Source organism: Carcharodon carcharias, chromosome 8 (assembly GCF_017639515.1).
Source record: "Carcharodon carcharias isolate sCarCar2 chromosome 8, sCarCar2.pri, whole genome shotgun sequence".
Taxonomy (NCBI): Eukaryota; Metazoa; Chordata; class Chondrichthyes; order Lamniformes; family Lamnidae; genus Carcharodon; species Carcharodon carcharias.
Window position 1 is genome coordinate 26,911,408 of NC_054474.1, and position 14,802 is coordinate 26,926,209.

A 14,802-nucleotide genomic window follows, 5' to 3' on the forward strand; every position below is an offset into this window, starting at 1 on the left:
TGATGTGTTTTAATGTAAACCTTAGATCTATGTTCAGCTTGCTGCAGTTTACTTTGGTAAATGTATATATATCTGTGTTTTTCCCCTTAAAAGTTAATATATCCAGTGGTGTATATTTCCTTTGCAAGTGCCTTATTCCGATAAATAGGCTTGTTACTCCTACACCAGTCTTACCCTTGACACAATAAGGCACTACAATGATGAGCGTAATTCTCTTTTTCAGTGTGATTTTGCTTCTGATTTTCTCCATTGTACCTGTTAATTTGGAAACTGTAAGCGATCACCTTCAGCTATTAGTCTGAGATTATTACACTGCTACAAATATGTAAGCGCTGATTTCCATATTAGTTCTGTACTATCACAGCTATTCCTCTTGTGTGCTTCTGAAAAACATACACAATATTTTGCCATATGGGATATGTGTTTAGAATGCACAAAAATGTGATACAATGGGTTGATCTGTTTTAATTTCTTTCTGACTCTGTACCATTGATCTGTTTTAGCACGTACAGTGGGGAGCACAGTTGTTATAGCTTGCATCCTGTCCTGTGAGAAAGTCACCCTCTGATTCGCGCACACTGTTATGTTGGATAACATTAAATTCTGCCGTGAATTGCCTGATTATTGGTCCTGAAACCATTTAACTTGTTCAAAATAATAAGCTGGCTTATTTTTGTACACATGCATTTGGTTATTTTAATTAAATCTAAGTTCACGTAAGGTTGAACTTCTCTCAAATGGTGTTCGCAGAATGTGCTCAAGTGATTGTTACAGGATTAAACCAATTCCCACCTGGTCTACATGTAACACAGCAGCACATTTTTATGTAGCTGGGATTGTCATTAGTTGATGCACTCCTGGTTTTGCACTAAAGCTACTAAATATTGTTTACAGCTGGATCATTGCACAAATTAGACTTGACGTGCTGTATTCTGCCTTTTAACCATCTAGCACATGCAAAGAAAATTAGACAACACCCCTAATAATTTCTCATATGAATTTTTTGGTTCAAACTAGGTGAGCAATGTGGTCCATTTCATATGTTGCCACTGAACCCGTGAAGAGTTTAATCTGTCCAGGCTGGTGGCCGTTGCATGTTGTCAAGTGTTGTGACCTTTTTTCTATTTAATTTTTCTGACTTCATAGGAACGTACGTAATAGGAGCAGGAGTAGGCGATTCAGCCCCTGGAGCTTGCTCCGGTATTTGACTAGATCATGGGTGATCTTCTAGCTCAACACCATTTTCCCACATTTACCCTGTATGCATCTGCAAATGGCACCGGTTCTCTGGAAAAAGGCTGCACTTAATCAGGGTGTAAATCAAAGAGGAAGTGACAGTTGCCTCCAGGATAGCACTCTTAGGAGGTGGTGGTGGTGGGGGGGGTAAGGTGGGGAAGGGTGTAACAAAACAAATTGTTACTGCAGGTCAGAAACAGCGATTTGATTGAAAACATGGGGAAGCCTGCTCTGATTTACAATGGCTGCTTTAATCTATTTAAATTATGAGTTCCCTTTCCCATCCACAAGGAGTCACAATCTGTTCATCCCTTTGACAATTTTTTGAGTCATGAGCAGCATTGATCTATGTGAGACTGAAACCCATATTAAAGAAATGGCAGATTACATTTCGTTGGTGGTTATGTCACTGTATGGTGGGCAGTAGGTATTTGCATACTTAATATCAAATGTTTTGCTATCACACCTCCATCTTGACTCTCATGCATGGCTGCAACATAGTAGAAGCAGCCTGAATACATACCCACCACAGCTGAGGCTGCATGAGCTGCTGCAGTACAAGCTCTCTTGATGGGTTTTTAATTTTTCAATCAAACTTAGATAGAAATGCATAAGTGGAAGTGGCGATCATTTAACACATCTTGCAGCTTGCATTCTCATAATGTTTAATTAAAATCAAATAGCTTGCTCACCATAGGCCAGGGGAAAAAACACCTGGAAAAATTATGGTCTTTACAGCATAATTCAACAATATATCCACCAACTGAGCCATCAAAACCTCCCTCACTCCATTGCATGGCTTGTTGTTACTGATCTGTATAGTGTCATGGAGAATGATATATTAATACGGCATTGATTTCAGGTAGGAAAATCCCTACAATCTTCCAAAAACTCTGCTATCCTCTAATTATGGTTGTATGCATTCCTGATGACTTTGCCCTACCAATGGCAACCTTGCCTTTAGCTATCTGGGCCCTGTACTTTGGAATTCCCCCTCTAACATGTGTGCCTCTCTTGCCTCCTTTAAGACACTGCTTAAAACCTACCTACTCAACCAAGCTTTTGATCATCTGCCCTCATGTCTCTTTCTTCAACTTGGTGTCAATTTATTTTCTCCGATCATGCTCCTGTGAAGCGCCTGGGAACATTTTACTATATAATGCAAGTTCTTGTTGTCGCCCATCAAGCTCTCATATCCACAGTATCCCCTTTGTATATTTGTAAAAACCCTCACTCCTATTTGTTAATAAGAACTTGTCCAATGCCTTCTTGAAACCCATTATGGTTTCTTGTTTGAATAAATCAATACAGTTCTGCTGCTGATCAGCAGTGTGGTTTACTGATTTCCGACAATATTTCAATCAGCCAAAGGAGCCTAAATTACATATATATAAAAGAAGACTTTTGATTTTCTTAGCACTTCACATTTGATTCCAAGATGGAACCCATCCTGTATTTCCTACATTACAACAGTGACTACACTTCAAAAGTACTTAATCGGCTCTAAGGCGCTTTGGAACTTCCTGAGGTCATGAAAGACATTATATAAATAAAAGTCTATCTTTCTGATCTTTCAATAGAAGTCCCAGGGTGCAAAAGGAAGCTTCAGGAAGATATTTTAGATAATTGCCTCCAAATGCTTTCATAAAAATTTAAATTCAAAAGCTGCATAATAGTCAGAATCAAAATTTACTGAAGAGTCTGGGCTAAACTTTGACATGGCTCCAAGAGTAAATGGGGGTTACTCACTGCTTTATATTTGAGCTTTGGATAATTATAAGTGTGCAATCATTGAATAGAGGAGTTCGCTCTAAAACAACCTGGCATGCACTGTTAGTGTTAGTGTTAGTTTTTCAGTTCTAAACATAGTTTCTCCTTCACTCTTTTATCCCATTTCCCTCCCTCCACCTCTATTTTTTATATATTCTATGCTGTTCCTTTTATTTGGACAAATATTGGGCTGCATTTTTTGGGGCGCTGTATTCCCAGCCCCACTGACTAACAAATCGGTCTGGAGCCCGCCCACAAAACAGCCGGCTGGCCTGCAGCTGTTTTACACTCAGCAGGCCATTAATTGGCTCAGGGTGAGACTTCTAATCCTATCTATGGAGAAGATCCTGCCTTCGAGACCAGCCAGCTGTAGTCCCAGCAGCGGCAGGTTGGAGCAGTAGCCAGCTCTGAGGCTATAGATAGTCCCAGGAGAAGAGGAAGTTATGAAAGCCGAACTTGAGGTAAATCCAGCGTATCAGCATGGCCTGGCTGGCAGGCACCAGGGAGGTGGGTGAAAGAGGTTGGTGACTGGGTTCGAGAGGCCGGCGGGGTGGGGTAGGATTAAAATGGGGAAGTGGGGCATATGACCTTGGAGGGAGGCCACTGTTGGGAATAGGGGAACCCCTAAAGGAGTTCTTGACCAACACCAGCTCACCCAGTAAAACATGCCAGTTCACTCACTTGGCCTGGGCCTCCCCCTGTGGCAGGGGCGAGATGAAGCAATTAAAAGATCACTTAAGGGCCTCAATAAGCCCAAGGGCAAGCAGGCTGCCCAATGTCTCCATTGCCCCCCCCAGTTCGGGATGGGGGGGGAGGGGAGGGGGCAGGCAGAAGGTGGCGGGCAGGCCACTCTTTGCATTTTACAAGGCCCCCCCATGCCTTCAAACATGCCAGAGGAGGGCCATAAAATCTTGCCCATTGAATGAATGTAACAGATATGATGAAGGAGTGTGAGAAACAGTTGAGGTGAGTAAAGAGCAACAATAATAAACGGGTAAGTTTGAACTCATAACGCAACGCTTTGGATATTAAATGTTCAACAGTGAAGGTGTGCCTTTGACTTCCCGAAAAGCCAGCACAGCCATTTTCCTTTAGATGTCTGACATAAGTTGCACATTACTGATTCTTTCTCATTCTATTTTACCTGAGAGTATGACAAGTGAGCAGACCAGCACTGTTACACGTTTTAATCCATTTTTGAGTGTATCAGAATGACAAAGCAGAGAATATCAACAACAGTGTTGCTTCGTTCAGTACTAGTAAAACTAAGAGAGGCCCAAGGGTGGATATTACTACCTTGTTGCATTTATAAAACATTTATTTGCAAACAAAACACATTACTATGATATTTCAGGTTTACATTTATATGAAGTTGAAGAAAAGCATTTTGGCAAAGAGAAGCCTCAATTGATTACACAGTGTTCAGCTGCATTCGTAACTCCTCAGATAATGAAGCAGACTATACCTGCATGCAGTAAAATTTGGACAACGTTGAGGCTTGGGTGGATAACTGACAAGTAACATTTAAATGACACATGTGTCAGACGATGACCATCTCCAACATAAGAGAATTGAACCAGCTCTCCTTGACTTTCAATGGTGTTCTTTGCTGATTTCCCCACTATCAACTTCCAATGGGGTCACCATTGAAATTTAAGTGGACCAGTCACATAAATCCTGTGACTACAAGAAAAGATCAGTCTCGGGAATTCTGAGGTGAGTAACTCACCTCCTGATTCCCCAAAGCTTGTCCACCATCTATAAGACACAAGTCAGGAGTGTAATGGAATATTCCCTATTTGCCTGGATAAGTGTAGCTCCAACAATAAGCACCATCCAGTACAAAGCAACTAGCTTAATCAGCACCCCATTCAGCACTTTAACTATTCACTCCTACCACCATCAGTGCATAGTGACAGCAGTTTGTACTATCCACAAGATGGACCATACCAACTCATCAAGACTCCTATAGCACCTTCCAAACCTGGAACGCTACCAGCTAGAAGGTCAAGGGAAGTATATAACAATGAATTATATTTATATAGCACCTTTAATAAACCAAAACGTTCTAAGGTGCTTCACAGGAGCATTTTTGCAAAGTACCACCTCATCTCCAACCTCCTTTTCCTTTCAAAGTCCTTGAACGTATTGTTGCCTCCAAAATCTGTAAATCTGTGCCCATATTTCCGCAAACTCCATGTTTGAATTTGTCCATTTAGGTTTCCAGCCCTGCCACAGTACTGAATCGGTTCATGCCAAAGTCACTAATGACATCCTATGTGACGGTGCCCAAGATAAACTATCCCTCCATGTCCTTCTCGACCTGGCTGCAGCCTTTGATATGGTTGACCATACCATCCTCCTCCAACACCTCTCCATTGTCAACCAGCTGAGTGGGACTGCTCTCACCTACTCCCATTCTCATCTATCTAATAGTAGTCAGAAAAACACTTGCAATGGCTTCCCTTCCTCCTCCTGCCTCGGTATCTCTGGTATCCCCCAAGAATCTAATCTTGTCCCCCTCCTCTTTCTCATCTACATGTTGCCCTTTGGTGATTTCATCCATAAGCGCAACATTAGCTTTCATATTTTCGGAGACGACAGCCAGCTCTACCTCACCACCACCTCCATCGACTCATAAATGATCAGACATCCACATCCGGTACTGGATAAGCAGATATGTTTTCCCAATAAATATTGGGAAAACGTGGCATTGTTTTCAGTCCCTGCACAAAACTCTATCCTCCTGTTACCGACTTCATTCCTCTCTCTGGCAATAATCCGAAACAATACAGCCTGGAAAGGTCCAGCGGATTGTAAAACAAATATAATGCCCCTATTCAAGAAAGAAGGGAGACAGAAAGCAGGAAACCATAGGCCAGTTAGCTTAACATCATTGGGAAAATGCTAGAAACCATTATTACGGAAGTAGTAACAGGACATTTAGAAAATCGAAATACAATAAAGCACAGTTTCACAAAACAAAATTGTGTTTGACAAATTTATTAGCGTTCTTTGAGTACGTACCAAGCAGGGTGGTTAAAGGGGAACCAGTAAATGTAATGCATTTAGATTTCCAAAAGGCATTCAATAAGGTGTCACATGAAAGGTTACTGCACGTGATAAGAAAACATTGTGTTGGAGGTAACACATTAGCATGGATGAAGGATTGATAACTAACAGGAAACAGAAATTCAGGATAAATAGGTCACTTTCAGGTTGGCAAATTGTAACCAGTGGAGTGCCACAGGGATCAGTTCTGGGGCCTTAAATATTTACAATGTGTACTGATGACTTTGATGAAGGGACCAACTATATTGTAGCAAAATTTTCTAATGATACAAACATAGGTAGGAAAGCAAGTTGTGAGGAGACCACACAGGCTTAGATTTTTGTGAGTCATGGAGACTCCACGATTTATCCAAAATGGCGCCAGATCCAGAAGTCTTAACTCCATTTATAACACATCCTATTTTTGCTAGAGGGGAAAGGGGATGGGATGTAATTCACAAATGGGGGAAACCCAAAACTCCAGTAGGGCCATTTGAATTCGGTGCTGATTTCAAACAGACCCCACTTTTGCTGGAGTGAGGGCCTTATCCCACAGTGTGTGACTTTTTTAGAGTACACATAAATGTTTGTAAAAGGTGGATGTCTGTGGGATTGACAATCTGCAAAGTTATTTATGTCCCCTGTCCTTTAACTTTTGAAAAAAAAACAGCCTGCCTTTGCCTCTGAGTTGAAAAGGGCCATTGGTTGTCATTTAAATAGCTGTTTGTTAACATAACCCTAAGAGCTATAATTATCGCATTATTACTGCTTAACTACATCCACAACCTGTCATTATCACAGTAAGCTCACAGTATGATTGACAGCTCCAAGAGGTGATTAAGGGATTAACTGTCTTTGGTATGGGGTTATAAATTCAAATGTTTGTTCTTATAAGGGATTGATATTTGAGGGGATTTAAATGCATTGAAAGGGATTTTATCAGTGGTTTTTTTTTGCAATGAAGTCTGTAATAGATATTTATAACTTCATTTCAGCAAAGCTCCTGAGGTCTGCCTATGGTGAATATTGGATGAGTTGGCATGGATGTAAGGGCAAAGGATGGTGGGTGGGGGCCATGGGTTGGCATTAAGTTGGCATAGAGGTTATAAAGGACCAGGGTATGAGTGGAGGGTCACGAATTGGCATAAGTTGGCACTAAGTTGGTATCGGGCTATAAGAGGCATGGGGATTTAGGGGGGCATGTATTGGCATGGATGAAGTATGGGGAGTGGATATGGGGGGTTTGAGGGTATGTATGAGTAGTGAGCGCTGGAGGGCCTTAAATTGAGCAACACAAAATGGATCAAGTCCTAGAGAAATAAGGCAGGTCTTCTGATTAGCCTGCTTTGGCACTAAGCAGCCTCTGAACTGTTCCCAGGGATGGCAGGCCTGGTTCCCGCATGCAGGAACAAAAATCCCATAATTCAGGGCACTTTTTCGCAATGCACGTGTGCCGAATCAGAAAATTTCCCAACCCTCTATAGCCACCTTGGGAATGAAAATCAGTCCAAAGAGTTTATAAAGACATGCCGATAAGTTTTGAGTGGGCAAACATTTGGCAGATGAAGTAATGATGGAGTATAACGTGGGAAAATGTGAGGTTGTCCACTTGGGTGAGAAGAATAGAAAAGCAGAATATGATTTATATAGAGAGAGACTGCAGAATGCTATGGTGCAGAGCAATCAGATTTCCCTGTACATGAATCACAGAAAGTTAGCATGCAGGTACAGCAAACAATTAGGAAGGCAAATAGAATGTTGTCCTTTATTACTGCGGAATGGAGTAAAAAAGTAGGGAATCCTTGTTACAACCTTGCAATGCATTGGTGAGATCGCACCTGGAGTACTGCTGACAATGTTGGTCTCCTTATTTAAGGAAGGATACACTCGTATTGGGAGAAATTCTCTAGGTTAATTCTTGGGATAAATGTATTGTCTTATGAGTAAAGATTGAGCCAATGCTCATTGGAGTTTAAAATAATGAGAGGTGATCGGATTGAAAGATATAAGGTTTTGAGAAGGCTTGACAGGATTTGTGCTGAGAGAATGTTTCACCTGCTGGAAGAATCTAAAACTAGGCAGCACAGTTTCAAAATAAGGAGCCTTCCATTTAAGACAGAGATGAGGAGGAATTTATTCTCAGAGAGTCGTTAATCTTTGCAGTTTTCTGCCCCAGAGAGCAGTGAAGGCTGAGTTAGGCATATTTTTGCTCTACAAGATTATTGGGGTGTGGGAGAGGGGCAGCCAGGAAATTGGAGTTAAAGCTACCATCAGATTGGCCATGATCTTATTCAGCAGCAGTGCAAGCTCTGGAGGGCCAAATGGCCTATTCCCACTTCTATTTCTTATGTTGTTGTAGTTAATTTGGTTAGTCCTTGGGCAAAGCAAATGAATGTTGGGGAGAATGTGTGATAAGGAAGCTAGTGATTGAGGGGCATTGTTCCATTACACAGCTGCAGTTCTCTCTCTCCCCTAAATTCTTATTTTCAGATATACTGAATATCTTGGCCTCTTGAAAATCCAGGTTTTAATTGCTGCACAATTTTTAGCTACGTTTTCAGCTGCCTAGGCCTAATTTCTAGAATTCTCTCGATAGGTTATCAGGCTGAAAGGAACATACTGCAGATGCTGAAAATCTGCAATAAAATTAGAAATGCTGAAAATACTCAGTGTAGATTGAAGGGTTAACATCAGAAGCATTCATGATGCTTATGTAATAATGTCAGATCACATGAGTGAGAATTAAGTGACATCAGGGAGTAGGGTCAAGTTCCAACCTCATGTAGAAGTCTAAATGTGTAAATACTTGCTGTAAATGAAGAGTAATGGTTTTGAGAAACAACAGACCCAAGCAGCATACTTTTGGAGGATAAACAATATTTAAAACCCCTATCTAGATCTCAACCACACAAAGGAACATTTAGCTGGTTAGGCAGCTCCGGGGGAAGAGAAGCAAAGTTAACATTCCTGGTCAAGGGCTTTTCATCAGAACTGGAAGAAATAGAATTGGCTTTCGGCAAGTACAAAGTCTCAGGAAAAGGGATTAATGAAAGAGATGTGTGATAGGATGGAAGGAAGGAGTAATTAAATGACAAAAGTGTGTGTTAATGGGACAATTACCCTTTTCCCACCCTTCCCTATAATCCTTCACAAAATGCATCTCTATCACACTGTGTATAATGCTTTTGAGCAGAAAGGAAATGACCTTAATGGCTCAGCTAGTTAAAGCAGTTGAACCATTTCAACCAAGAAGGTCCCAGATTTGATTTCCCATGAAGGCTGAATTAGTTGGTTTAAATTATGCAAATGATACAGGTGCCACAATTAGCCTAAATACCAAGGAACATTTAATTGGTATCCCTGATTGTGGGGGTGGTGGTGATGGTGATTTGTCTGTTCTCAAATGCCCATAAGCATTGTCTTAGCTTATGCATGAAAAATGGTAAGGAGTGCCATAATCTTACATCAAGATGAATTTGATTATTTCAGGAAAAGGCAAGGAGAGGAGAACATTGGATAGGGCAGGAATTGAGAAGAATTAGAAGAGAACTATTTTTCTATCCCACAGTTGATTATAACTAAATCATCAACAACAACTTGTAAAACATCACAAGACTCTGCTGAGGAACAATATCAGATAAAATTTTACACCAAGCTATATAATGATTTATTAGAAAAGTGACCAAAAGCATATTTAAAGAGAGGGGTTTTAAGGAGTTCTAGAACTTAAGGTCCAGAGAGCTGAAGGCACAATCAACAAGGGTTGGGTAGAGGAAATGAAGGATGCAAAAGAAGCTAGAATTGGAGGAATGCAAAGTTTTTGGAGGGTTGTAAGGTCAGTGGAGGTTGCACAGATGGGGAGAAGTGATGCCATGAAGGGGTTTGAACACATGGATGACTATTTTAATTTTGAGGCATTGCTAGACCAGGAGCAAATGCAGTTCCATGAACAGAGGATTGATGGATGAATTGGACTTGTTGTGATTTGGACCATGGTTAAGAGTTTTGGATGAACTAAAGTTATGAATGATGGAAGATGGGAGGCCTACCAGGAGAGCTGTGGAATAGTTAAGCATAGATGAGCATGTGAGGCAGCCTAGAACTAAACCCACGTAAATACAGACCAGGCTGTTATACAGCAATTCTACTCTACTTAATCCCATTGCATTGAATGTTAATAGATTGATTTGCTGCCTATTCCTTTCCATTACATAGAATTGACAAATCCTATGTAAGACTTAACCACAGAATCATGACCAAGGCATAAAACATTGTCCACTTAGCTGTTTTTAATGCACTCTTAAGTATGACAACAAATCAAGGCCAGATCTCCCCTGGAGACCACACATTGTTTTATATAAAATATATGTTTTCTTTCGTGTTTACATTTAAGGTGTTGATTGACTGGTTCAATGGGCTGTGGGGTAACAAATTGCAAATTGGCAGTTTTTCATCTGCAGTTTATTGAAATCCTCATCCAAGCATAACATTTCCTGGGAAAAATAGCTGTGTGTTTGTCAGAGTATAGCTATATCGAGATTGGTGTGATGGGAATGCATAGTATTTACATGGCCTGAATGGAATAATTGCACTATCTTGCTTCAACCCTGTTTTGTGCTTTTGTTTTGTAGAAGCTAAGGTATTATTTGCAAGGGATGACAGGATTGGAGGGAATGCATCATTGCATCGCTGATGATGCATTTTTTTTTACCTGTTAAATCCTCTTTTAACAAAATTTGCCTCATCCAGCTGTACCCATCTGCCTCTGAATTGTCTTGAATACTAAATCTGACAACAAAATGATTATGCCAGCCATCATGTGCCACTCAGTGCCAAGAGAAATGGACTTCATGGTGTAAGTGGGCCAGGAACTCAAGCTATTGCCTGCCCATCTCATCTCCATTCACTCTGCTGGTATTTTTTAAATTAAGTGTTAGAAACATCTGCTTTGATTGTTAGGATTGCAGTAGCACAGAATGTTCTATAATACCAGTTAACTCTAATCAAATTACTCCTTTTTTTGGCTCATTTTAGCATTTATTTGCACAATAAAAGCTAAACTTGTGATTAGACAGGGACTTGAAATGGAAATGCATCCATTACAGACATTGGTTTCTGGTGACTAGTGGGTCTCGAGCCCACACTTGTTGGCAGCAGAACTTGCTTGGTAATTTTTACCGCAGCCAGCTTTCTATTTTGCCGCCTATGGGCCCACGGTCCAAATAAGGATGATAGGCTGCCTCCTGATACTGCTGGCCCATTCAGAGCTGCTGAGGCAGACAGGGAACTTCAGGAGACCAGCCAGGAAAGATTTGTTTTATTTTGTTTATTCTTTCATGGGATGTGGGTGTCACAATCATAGAAGCACACAGTGCAGAAGAGGCCCTTCAGCCCATCGAGTCTGCACCGACACATGAGAAACACCTGACCTACTTACCTACTCCCATTTACCAGCACTTGGCCCATAGCCTTGAATGTTATGACATGCCAAGTGCTCATCCAGGTACTTTTAAAGGATGTGAGGCAACCCGCCTCCATCACCCTCCCAGGCAGTGCATTCCAGACTGTCACCATCCTCTGGGTCAAAAAGTTTTTCCTCACATCCCCCCTAAACCTCCTGCTCCTCACCTTGAACTTGTGTCCCTTCGTGACTGACCCTTCAACTAAGGGGAACAGCTGCTCCCTATCCACCCTGTCCATGCCCCTCATAATCTTGTGCACCTCGATCAGGTCGCCTCTCAGTCTTCTCTGCTCCAATGAAAACAACCGAAGTCTATCCAATCTCTCTTCATAACTTAAATGTTTCATCCCAGGCAACATCCTGGTGAATCTCCTCTGCATCCCCTCCAGTGCAATCACATCCTTCCTATAATGTGGCGACCAGAACTGCAGCTGTGGCCTCACCAATGTTCTACACAACTCCAACATGGCCTCCCTACATTTATAATCTATGCCTTGATTGATAAAGGTAGGTGTTCCATATGCCTTTTTCACCACCCCACTAACATACCTCTCTGCCTTCAGAGATCTATGGGCACACAAGCCAGGGTCCCTTTGTTCCTCAGAACTTCCTAGTGTCATGCCATTCATTGAATACTTCCTTGTCAAATTACTCCTACCAAAGTCACTGTCTGTGCCAGCATTTGTTGTCCATCCCTAATTGCCCTTGAGAAGGTGACGGTGAGCGTCCTCTTGAACTGCTGGAGTCCTTTTGACTATTCTGCAACAAGTTGAAATGGCTAAGAAAGCCACTCAGTTGTACCACAGGGCAGTTAAGAGCCCCACGTAGGCCAAGCCAGGTAAAGATATCAGATTTCCTTCCCTAAAGGACATTAGGAAACCACATGGGTTTTTCCATAAATTGCTGATAGCTTCATGGAAACATTACTGAGAGTAGCTCTCAATTCCAGTTTTACTAATTTAATTGAATTTATTAGATAATTGAATTTACATTCCACTAGTTGCCATGGTGGAATTTAAACCCATATCCCCAGAACATTGGCCTGGGCCTTTGGATTACTGATTCAGTGATGTTACCACTGCACCACCATCTCCCACTTAGTCCAAAATCTAAAAAAAATCAGGGTACCAAGGGTTGGAGGGAAAACACGGCTGTGCAGTCCCCTCTTTGGGCTATCAAACCTCTGGCTCCAATGGCACCCTGGGCTGCTGAAGAGATGCTGCCTCCTTTAAGCTGGCAGCTTCCCCAGTTGACAGGAGAGTGGGTTTCCCTGCCCTCAAAAATGACAGGGGCCCCAAAGAGTGATCCTCAATTGGGCCTTTAATTATGCTAATCAGCTGATGTCTTCTTAGAGCAAGCATCCAGTCCCGCTGCTGGGAAAGTGCCCCAGTGGCAGGATGATGTGGCTCCATGCTATTTTACTGACAGCCCCCCAACCCCTGCCTCTGTTCCTACTACCCAGGAGCTGATAAAATTCAGACCCAATATGTTACATTTAGGTCATATAAGGTTTGATTTATCTGCAATCTGTGTTATGCTGGTTTCAACATCTGGTAATGAATATTGAGACTCTAGAGAAGTCATAAGAGTTGGATAATGAACATGTTACATGCACTGAATTAGAGAATTTGGGTTATTCACTTTGATAAAATATGGACTATGGAGCAGGAAGAGAATATGATTCTGGTATTGAAAATTATGAATTGTTTGGCTGTAAGAGATTTGAGTCAAATGTTTGAAATGAATAGGAAGAGTAGGACAAGCGGGCATGTCTAAAATACATGGTAAAAAGTCAGGGTAAGTGCTAGGAAGAATTTATTTTCCAAGAGGATTATCATGATAAAACAGCCAATACTTCAAAAGGGGACTCCCCAATGTATTCCTCCCTCATGAAATTGTAATCTATCAGGTGTGTGTGGACTAGTTAAGTTCCCTAGTGGTCCATCATAGGTAACCACACTATCTCAGAGCTTGCTTGATTGCCTTGTGAAATCAAAATCATTTCCACCAATTTTTCTTCAAAATAGCCACAGGCATTTTTCTCTCCCCCAGCAGTCCGTAAATTTGGAAGTGCAGTCCATAAGTTGTACTGAGCATTGATGGGACTCGTTGTTTTTGCCCTTCCTTTCATTTGTTTGTTCTTGTGGGAATAGGATTTCATCTTCTATTTGGAGCCAGGTAAATTTAAGTGAAGCATTCAGGAATTCTAACAGAGAGGATCACTTTTAATTCAACTTAACTTTGAACTGAAAACTTGAGCTACACCACATTCAAGCTGATTTGCCTGTTCTAATAAAAAAGACAGTGTTCTGGACTGCATAATACATTTGGCAGCATATGTAAATAAATGAATGGAAGAAAAATTGAGAAGATACAAGGAGCACTTTGCTGACAGAAAACTTTTTCTTCACTAGCTTGACGTGAATTTAAGGGTTCGATTTGATTTTATTTATTGTTCGCAGTATAAGTTCAAACATGGATTTCTTTGACATGACCTCTACCTGTCACTGCAGTTGTTATTTTCCTTGATGTAAGGCAGCACAGAAAAGCTTTGAATATCAGTGAAAGAGTTAAAATTCAGTCAGAAGCCGGACGTTTTATTTTCCAAACATTTCTGACTGCACTCTATTGTATTATGGTTTGTGACATCTGTGCGCTTTTAGTTATGCTTGACCTAAGATGTTGTGATACCTGCCAGATCAGAGTATTAGAATCATGCTGCTGACATTTCAGCTGCCTTTTCCTGAAATCACTGCTCATTATTTATTTATTAGAACTCAGCTTTCTATAGGAATTTCTTTCTATTCAGTAAATTGCTCCAAAGATTAACCAGTGTATTTTTTAAACATTTCAAGATCAGTTTGAATTTAGCTCCAGGATGGAATATTTGCTCTTATAACATATCTGTAAACTTTGAGGGAAACGTCACACCTGTAATGACTTTATCAAACTCCCCCAGCCCAATTTGTGAATTATATTTCAAATATTATCCAGAAATATCTTTTTTTTTAAGATTATTCACTGCTCATTTAGTTTACTTGTCCAACATGTCAGATTGGTTATCTATATCAGATCATCTTAGTGGAGACCTGAATGATGTGCAGATGTTCACAGTTCCATGAGGAACTCCCTCTCTAATGTACCCGGTTGCAACATTCACCACGGAGGTGATCCTTTTTGAAGAGGAAAGTTTAACTGCTCAGATCTAAGTGAATTTGTTCTTTGGATCAGTACTGAACTATTCTGTTTCATGAACAACTCTTAACTCTCAATAGAGTCCAAAT